Source organism: Megachile rotundata, chromosome 3 (assembly GCF_050947335.1).
Source record: "Megachile rotundata isolate GNS110a chromosome 3, iyMegRotu1, whole genome shotgun sequence".
Lineage (NCBI taxonomy): Eukaryota > Metazoa > Arthropoda > Insecta > Hymenoptera > Megachilidae > Megachile > Megachile rotundata.
This window is the reverse complement of record NC_134985.1, coordinates 1,156,725-1,167,500: the sequence shown is the minus strand read 5'-3', so window position 1 is coordinate 1,167,500 and position 10,776 is coordinate 1,156,725.

The window sequence follows — 10,776 nt, the reverse complement described above, 5'->3', positions numbered from 1 at the left end:
CAGAGGCAGAGACAGAGACAGAGACAGGGACGGAGACAGAGACAGAGACCGAGATAGAGACAGAGACAGAGACAGAGGCAGAGGCAGAGGCAGAGGCAGAGACTGCGACAGAGACAGTGACGGCGAGAGAGACAGAAACAGAGACAGAAGCAGAGACAGACATAGAGACAGAGACAGAGACCGAGACAGAGAGAGAGACAGAGACAGAGACAGAGACAGAGACAGAGACAGAGAGAGAGACAGAGAAAGAGACAGAGACAGACATAGAGACTGAGACAAAGGGCAGGGACAGAGGCAGAGACAGAGACAGATACAGAGACAGAGACTGAGACAGAGACAGAGACAGAGACAGAGACAGAGACAGAGACAGAGACAGAGACAGAGACAGAGACAGAGACAGAGACAGAGACAGAGACTCCGACAGAGACAGAGACAGCGAGAGAGACAGAGATAGAGACAGAGACAGAGACAGAGACAGAGACAGGGACAGAGACAGAGACAGAGACAGAAACAGAGACAGAAACAGAGACAGACATAGAGACAGAGACAGTGGCAGGGACAGAGGCAGAGACAGAGACAGAGACAGAGACAGAGACAGAGACAGAGACAGAGACAGCGACAGCGACAGAGTCAGGGACAGAGACAGAGACAGAGACAGAGACAGAGGCAGAGACAGAGACAGATACAGAGACAGAGACAGATACAGAGACAGAGACAGAGACGGAGACAGAGACAGAGACAGAGACAGAGACAGCGACAGCGACAGAGACAGGGACAGAGAGAGAGACAGAGACAGAGACTGAGACAGAGACGGAGACAGAGATAGCGAGAGAGACAGAGATAGAGACAGAGACAGAGATTGAGACAGAGACAGGGACAGACAGAGACAGAGACAGAGACAGAGACAGAGACAGAGACAGAGACAGAGACAGAGACAGAGACAGAGACAGAGACAGAGACAGAGACAGAGACAGAGACAGAGACAGAGACAGAGACAGAGACAGAGACAGAGACAGAGACAGAGACAGAGACAGAGACAGAGACAGAGACAGAGACAGAGACAGAGACAGAGACAGAGACAGAGACAGAGACAGAGACAGAGACAGAGACGGTGTGAGAGACAGAGATAGAGACAGAGACAGAGACAGAGACAGAGACAGAGAGGTCGAGAGAGACAGAGATAGAGACGGAGACAGAGACAGAGACAGAGGCAGAGGCAGAGACTGCGACAGAGACAGTGACGGCGAGAGAGACAGAGATAGAGACAGAGACAGAGACAGAGGCAGAGGCAGAGGCAGAGGCAGAGACTGCGGCAGAGACAGTGACGGCGAGAGAGACAGAAACAGAGACAGAAACAGAGACAGACATAGAGACAGAGACAGATGCAGGGACAGGGGCGGAGACAGAGACAGAGACAGAGACTGCGACAGAGACAGAGACAGCGAGAGAGACAGAGATAGAGACAGAGACAGAGACAGAGACAGAGACAGAGACAGAGACGGAGACAGAGACAGAGACAGAGACAGAGACAGAGACAGAGACAGAGACAGAGACAGAGACAGAGACAGAGACAGAGACAGAGACAGAGACAGAGACAGAGACAGAGACAGAGACAGAGACAGAGACAGAGACAGCGACAGGGACAGAGACATAGACAGAGACAGAGCCAGAGGTGGAAGCAGAGACAGAGACAGCGAGAGAGATAGAGATAGAGGCAGAGACAGAGACAGAGACAGAGATAGAGGCAGCGGCAGAGGCAGAGGCAGAGGCAGAGACTGCGACAGAGACAGTGACGGCGAGAGAGACAGAAACAGAGACAGAAGCAGAGACAGACATAGAGACAGAGACAGAGGCAGGGACAGGGGCAGAGACAGAGACAGAGACAGAGACTGCGACAGAGACAGAGACACGGAGAGAGACAGAGATAGAGACATAGACAGAGACAGAGACAGAGACAGAGACAGCGAGAGAGACAGAGATAGAGACAGAGACAGAGACAGAGACAGAGACATATACAGAGACAGAGACCGAGATAGAGACAGAGACAGAGACAGAGGCAGAGGCAGAGGCAGAGGCAGAGGCAGAGGCAGAGGCAGAGACTGCGACAGAGACAATGACGGCGAGAGAGACAGAAACAGAGACAGAAACAGAGACAGACATAGAGACAGAGACAGAGGCAGAGACATAGACAGAGACAGAGACTGCGACAGAGACAGAGACCGCGAGAGAGACAGAGATAGAGACAGAGACAGAGACAGAGACAGAGAGAGAGACAGAGACAGAGACAGAGACAGAGACAGAGACAGAGACAGAGACAGCGACAGCGACAGAGACAGGGACAGAGAGAGAGACAGAGACAGAGACTGAGACAGAGACGGAGACAGAGATAGCGAGAGAGACAGAGATAGAGACAGAGACAGAGATTGAGACAGAGACAGGGACAGACAGAGACAGAGACAGAGACAGAGACAGAGACAGAGACAGAGACAGAGACAGAGACAGAGACAGAGACAGAGACAGAGACAGAGACAGAGACAGAGACAGAGACAGAGACAGAGACAGAGACAGAGACAGAGACAGAGACAGAGACAGAGACAGAGACAGAGACAGAGACAGAGACAGAGACAGAGACAGAGACAGAGACAGAGACGGTGTGAGAGACAGAGATAGAGACAGAGACAGAGACAGAGACAGAGACAGAGAGGTCGAGAGAGACAGAGATAGAGACGGAGACAGAGACAGAGACAGAGGCAGAGGCAGAGACTGCGACAGAGACAGTGACGGCGAGAGAGACAGAGATAGAGACAGAGACAGAGACAGAGGCAGAGGCAGAGGCAGAGACTGCGGCAGAGACAGTGACGGCGAGAGAGACAGAAACAGAGACAGAAACAGAGACAGACATAGAGACAGAGACAGATGCAGGGACAGGGGCGGAGACAGAGACAGAGACAGAGACTGCGACAGAGACAGAGACAGCGAGAGAGACAGAGATAGAGACAGAGACAGAGACAGAGACAGAGACAGAGACAGAGACGGAGACAGAGACAGAGACAGAGACAGAGACAGAGACAGAGACAGAGACAGAGACAGAGACAGAGACAGAGACAGAGACAGAGACAGAGACAGAGACAGAGACAGAGACAGAGACAGCGACATGGACAGAGACATAGACAGAGACAGAGCCAGAGGTGGAAGCAGAGACAGAGACAGCGAGAGAGATAGAGATAGAGGCAGAGACAGAGACAGAGACAGAGATAGAGGCAGCGGCAGAGGCAGAGGCAGAGGCAGAGACTGCGACAGAGACAGTGACGGCGAGAGAGACAGAAACAGAGACAGAAGCAGAGACAGACATAGAGACAGAGACAGAGGCAGGGACAGGGGCAGAGACAGAGACAGAGACAGAGACTGCGACAGAGACAGAGACACGGAGAGAGACAGAGATAGAGACATAGACAGAGACAGAGACAGAGACAGAGACAGCGAGAGAGACAGAGATAGAGACAGAGACAGAGACAGAGACAGAGACATATACAGAGACAGAGACCGAGATAGAGACAGAGACAGAGACAGAGGCAGAGGCAGAGGCAGAGGCAGAGGCAGAGGCAGAGACTGCGACAGAGACAATGACGGCGAGAGAGACAGAAACAGAGACAGAAACAGAGACAGACATAGAGACAGAGACAGAGGCAGAGACATAGACAGAGACAGAGACTGCGACAGAGACAGAGACCGCGAGAGAGACAGAGATAGAGACAGAGACAGAGACAGAGACAGAGAGAGAGACAGAGACAGAGACAGAGACAGAGACAGAGACAGAGACAGAGACAGCGACAGCGACAGAGACAGGGACAGAGAGAGAGACAGTGACAGAGACTGAGACAGAGACAGAGACAGAGATAGCGAGAGAGACAGAGATAGAGACAGAGACAGAGGCAGAGACAGAGGCAGGGACAGAGGCAGACACAGAGACAGAGACAGAGACAGAGACAGAGACCGAGACAGAGACAGAGATAGAGAAAGAGACAGAGACAGAGACAGAGACAGCGACAGCGACAGAGACAGAGACAGAAACAGAGACAGAGTCAGAGACAGACATAGAGACAGAGACAAAGGGCAGGGACAGAGGCAGAGACGGAGACAGATACAGAGACAGAGACTGAGACAGAGACAGAGACAGAGACGGCGTGAGAGACAGAGATAGAGACAGAGACAGAGACAGAGACGGAGACAGGGACAGAGACGGAGACAGAGACAGAGAAAGAGACAGAGACAGAGACAGCGACAGAGACAGAAACAGAGACAGAGACAGAGACAGAGACAGAGACAGTGACAGAGACAGAGACAGAGACAGAGACGGCGCGAGAGACAGAGATAGAGACAGAGACAGAGACAGAGACAGATACGGCGAGAGAGACAGAGATAGAGACAGAGACAGAGACAGAGACGGAGACGGAGACAGAGACCGAGACAGAGACAGAGACAGAGACAGAGACAGAGACAGAGACAGAGACAGAGACAGAGACAGAGACAGAGACAGAGACAGAGACAGAGACAGAAACAGAGACAGAGACAGCGACAGAGACACAGACAGAGACAGAGACAGAGACAGAGACAGAGGCAGAGACAGAGACAGAGATAGAGACAGAGACAGAGACAGAGACGGAGACAGAGACAGAGACGGAGACAGAGACAGAGACAGAGAAAGAGACAGAGACAGAGACAGCGACGGAGACAGAAACAGAGACAGAGACAGAGAGGTCGAGAGAGACAGAGATAGAGACGGAGACAGAGACAGAGACAGAGACAGAGACAGATACAGAGACAGAGACAGAGACAGAGACAGAGACAGAGACAGAGAAAGAGACAGAGACAGAGACAGAGACAGAGACAGAGACAGCGACAGAGACAGAGACAGAGACAGAGACAGAGACAGAGACAGAGACAGAGACAGAGACGGAGACAGAGACAGAGACAGAGACAGAGACAGAGACAGAGACAGAGACAGCGACAGCGACAGAGACAGGGACAGAGAGAGAGACAGAGACGGAGACTGAGACAGAGACAGAGACAGAGATAGCGAGAGAGACAGAGATAGAGAGAGAGACAGAGATTGAGACAGAGACAGAGACAGACAGAGACAGAGACAGAGACAGAGACAGAGACAGAGACAGAGACAGAGACAGAGACAGAGACAGAGACAGAGACAGAGACAGAGACAGAGACAGAGACAGAGACAGAGACAGAGACAGAGACAGAGACAGAGGCAGAGGCAGAGGCAGAGACTGCGACAGAGACAGTGACGGCGAGAGAGACAGAAACAGAGACAGAAACAGAGACAGACATAGAGACAGAGACAGAGGCAAAGACATAGACAGAGACAGAGACTGCGACAGAGACAGAGACCGCGAGAGAGACAGAGATAGAGACGGAGACAGAGACAGAGACAGAGAGAGAGACAGAGACAGAGACAGAGACGGAGACAGAGACAGAGACAGAGACAGAGACAGAGACAGCGACAGCGACAGAGACAGGGACAGAGAGAGAGACAGAGACAGAGACTGAGACAGAGACAGAGACAGAGACAGAGATAGCGAGAGAGACAGAGATAGAGAGAGAGACAGAGATTGAGACAGAGACAGAGACAGACAGAGACAGAGACAGAGACAGAGACAGAGACAGAGACAGAGACAGAGACAAAGACAGAGACAGAGACAGACACAGATACAGAGACAGAGACAGAGACAGAGACAGAGACAGAGACAGAGACAGAGGCAGAGACAGAGACAGAGACAGAGACGGAGGCAGAGACAGAGACAGAGACAGAGACAGAGACAGCGGCAGAGGCAGAGAGGTCGAGAGAGACAGAGATAGAGACGGAGACAGAGACAGAGACAGAGACAGAGATAGAGACAGAGACAGAGGCAGAGACAGAGGCAGAGACAGAGGCAGAGACAGAGACAGAGACAGGGACGGAGACAGAGACAGAGACCGAGATAGAGACAGAGACAGAGACAGAGGCAGAGGCAGAGGCAGAGGCAGAGACTGCGACAGAGACAGTGACGGCGAGAGAGACAGAAACAGAGACAGAAGCAGAGACAGACATAGAGACAGAGACAGAGACCGAGACAGAGAGAGAGACAGAGACAGAGACAGAGACAGAGACAGAGACAGAGACAGAGAAAGAGACAGAGACAGACATAGAGACTGAGACAAAGGGCAGGGACAGAGGCAGAGACAGAGACAGATACAGAGACAGAGACTGAGACAGAGACAGAGACAGAGACAGAGACAGAGACAGAGACAGAGACAGAGACAGAGACAGAGACAGAGACAGAGACAGAGACTCCGACAGAGACAGAGACAGCGAGAGAGACAGAGATAGAGACAGAGACAGAGACAGAGACAGAGACAGGGACAGAGACAGAGACAGAGACAGAAACAGAGACAGAAACAGAGACAGACATAGAGACAGAGACAGTGGCAGGGACAGAGGCAGAGAGAGAGAGACAGAGACAGAGACAGAGACAGAGACAGAGACAGAGACAGAGACAGCGACAGCGACAGAGTCAGGGACAGAGACAGAGACAGAGACAGAGACAGAGGCAGAGACAGAGACAGATACAGAGACAGAGACAGATACAGAGACAGAGACAGAGACGGAGACAGAGACAGAGACAGAGACAGAGACAGCGACAGCGACAGAGACAGGGACAGAGAGAGAGACAGAGACAGAGACTGAGACAGAGACGGAGACAGAGATAGCGAGAGAGACAGAGATAGAGACAGAGACAGAGATTGAGACAGAGACAGGGACAGACAGAGACAGAGACAGAGACAGAGACAGAGACAGAGACAGAGACAGAGACAGAGACAGAGACAGAGACAGAGACAGAGACAGAGACAGAGACAGAGACAGAGACAGAGACAGAGACAGAGACAGAGACAGAGACAGAGACAGAGACAGAGACAGAGACAGAGACAGAGACAGAGACAGAGACAGAGACAGAGACAGAGACGGTGTGAGAGACAGAGATAGAGACAGAGACAGAGACAGAGACAGAGACAGAGAGGTCGAGAGAGACAGAGATAGAGACGGAGACAGAGACAGAGACAGAGGCAGAGGCAGAGACTGCGACAGAGACAGTGACGGCGAGAGAGACAGAGATAGAGACAGAGACAGAGACAGAGGCAGAGGCAGAGGCAGAGGCAGAGACTGCGGCAGAGACAGTGACGGCGAGAGAGACAGAAACAGAGACAGAAGCAGAGACAGACATAGAGACAGAGACAGAGGCAGGGACAGGGGCAGAGACAGAGACAGAGACAGAGACTGCGACAGAGACAGAGACACGGAGAGAGACAGAGATAGAGACATAGACAGAGACAGAGACAGAGACAGAGACAGCGAGAGAGACAGAGATAGAGACAGAGACAGAGACAGAGACAGAGACATATACAGAGACAGAGACAGAGACAGAGACAGAGACAGAGACAGAGACAGAGACAGAGAAAGAGACAGAGACAGACATAGAGACAGAGACAAAGGGCAGGGACAGAGGCAGAGACAGAGACAGATACAGAGACAGAGACTGAGACAGAGACAGAGACAGAGACTCCGACAGAGACAGAGACAGCGAGAGAGACAGAGATAGAGACAGAGACAGAGACAGAGACAGGGACAGAGACAGAGACAGAGACAGAGACAGAAACAGAGACAGAAACAGAGACAGACATAGAGACAGAGACAGAGGCAGGGACAGGGGCAGAGACAGAGACAGAGACAGAGACTGCGACAGAGACAGAGACACGGAGAGAGACAGAGATAGAGACAGAGACAGAGACAGAGACAGAGACAGCGAGAGAGACAGAGATAGAGACAGAGACAGAGACAGAGACATATACAGAGACAGAGACCGAGATAGAGACAGAGACAGAGACAGAGGCAGAGGCAGAGGCAGAGGCAGAGGCAGAGACTGCGACAGAGACAATGACGGCGAGAGAGACAGAAACAGAGACAGAAACAGAGACAGACATAGAGACAGAGACAGAGGCAGAGACATAGACAGAGACAGAGACTGCGACAGAGACAGAGACCGCGAGAGAGACAGAGATAGAGACAGAGACAGAGACAGAGACAGAGAGAGAGACAGAGACAGGGACAGAGACAGAGACAGAGACAGAGACAGCGACAGCGACAGAGACAGGGACAGAGAGAGAGACAGAGACAGAGACTGAGACAGAGACAGAGACAGAGATAGCGAGAGAGACAGAGATAGAGACAGAGACAGAGGCAGAGACAGAGGCAGGGACAGAGGCAGACACAGAGACAGAGACAGAGACATGGACAGGGACAGAGGCAGAGGTAAAAGCAGAGACAGAGACAGCGAGAGAGATAGAGATAGAGGCAGAGACAGAGACAGAGTCAGAGATAGAGGCAGCGGCAGAGGCAGAGACTGCGACAGAGACAGTGACGGCGAGAGAGACAGAGATAGAGACAGCGACAGAGACAGAGACGGGGACGGAGACAGAGACAGAAACCGAGATAGAGACAGAGACAGAGACAGAGGTAGACGCAGAGGCAAAGGCAGAGGCAGAGACTGCGACAGAGACAGTGACGGCGAGAGAGACAGAAACAGAGACAGAAACAGAGGCAGACATAGAGACAGAGACAGCGGCAGGGACAGAGGCAGAGACAGAGACAGAGACAGTGACTGCGACAGAGACAGAGACCGCGAGAGAGACAGAGATAGAGACAGCGACAGAGACAGAGACAGAGACAGCGAGAGAGACAGAGATAGAGACAGAGACAGAGACAGAGACAGAGACAGAGACAGAGACAGAGACAGAGACAGAGACAGAGACAGAGACAGAGACAGCGACAGCGACAGAGACAGAGACAGGGACAGAGAGAGAGACAGAGACAGAGACTGAGACAGAGACAGAGACAGAGATAGCGAGAGAGACAGAGATAGAGAGAGAGACAGAGATTGAGACAGAGACAGAGACAGACAGAGACAGAGACAGAGACAGAGACAGAGACAGGGACAGAGACAGAGGCAGAGACAGAGACAGAGACAGATACAGAGACAAAGACAGATACAGAGACAGAGACAGAGACGGAGACAGAGACAGAGACAGAGACAGAGACAGCGACAGCGACAGAGACAGGGACAGAGAGAGAGACAGAGACAGAGACAGAGGCAGAGGCAGAGACTGCGACAGAGACAGTGACGGCGAGAGAGACAGAGATAGAGACAGAGACAGAGACAGAGGCAGAGGCAGAGGCAGAGGCAGAGACTGCGGCAGAGACAGTGACGGCGAGAGAGACAGAAACAGAGACAGAAACAGAGACAGACATAGAGACAGAGACAGATGCAGGGACAGGGGCAGAGACAGAGACAGAGACAGAGACTGCGACAGAGACAGAGACAGCGAGAGAGACAGAGACAGCGAGAGAGACAGAGATAGAGACAGAGACAGAGACAGAGACAGAGACGGGGACAGAGACAGAGACAGGGACAGAAACAGAGACAGAAACAGAGACAGACATAGAGACAGAGACAGTGGCAGGGACAGAGGCAGAGACAGAGACAGAGACAGAGACAGAGACAGAGACAGCGACAGCGACAGAGTCAGGGACAGAGAGAGAGACAGAGATAGAGACAGAGACAGAGACAGAGACAGAGACAGAGACAGAGACAGAGACAGATACAGAGACAGAGACAGAGACAGAGACAGAGACAGAGACAGAGACAGAGACAGAGACAGAGACAGAGACAGAGACAGATACAGAGACAGAGACAGATACAGAGACAGAGACAGAGACGGAGACAGAGACAGAGACAGAGACAGAGACAGCGACAGCGACAGAGACAGGGACAGAGAGAGAGACAGAGACAGAGACTGAGACAGAGACAGAGACAGAGATAGCGAGAGAGACAGAGATAGAGACAGAGACAGAGATTGAGACAGAGACAGAGACAGACGGAGACAGAGACAGAGACAGAGACAGAGACAGAGACAGAGACAGAGACAGAGACAGAGACAGAGACGGCGTGAGAGACAGAGATAGAGACAGAGGCAGAGACAGAGACAGAGACAGTGAGGTCGAGAGAGACAGAGATAGAGACGGAGACAGAGACAGAGACAGAGACAGAGACAGAGACAGAGACAGCGACAGCGACAGGGACAGGGACAGAGAGAGAGACAGACACAGAGACTGAGACAGAGACAGAGACAGAGATAGCGAGAGAGACAGATATAGAGACAGAGACAGAGATTGAGACAGAGACAGAGACAGACAGAGACAGAGACAGAGACAGAGACAGAGACAGAGACAGAGACAGAGACAGAGACCGAGACAGAGACAGATATAGAGACGGAGACGGAGACAGAGACAGAGACAGAGACAGAGACAGAGACAGAGACGGAGACAGAGACAGAGACAGAGACAGAGACAGAGACAGAGACAGAGACAGAGACAGAGACAGAGACAGAGACAGAGACAGAGACAGAGACAGAGACAGAGAAAGAGACAGAGACAGAGACAGCGACAGCGACAGAGACAGAGACAGAAACAGAGACAGAGTCAGAGACAGACATAGAGAGAGAGACAAAGGGCAGGGACAGAGGCAGAGACGGAGACAGATACAGAGACAGAGACAGAGACAGAGACAGAGACAGAGACAGAGACAGAGACAGAGACAGAGACAGAGACAGAGACAGAGACAGAGACAGAGACAGAGACAGAGACAGAGACAGAGACAGAGACAAAAACAG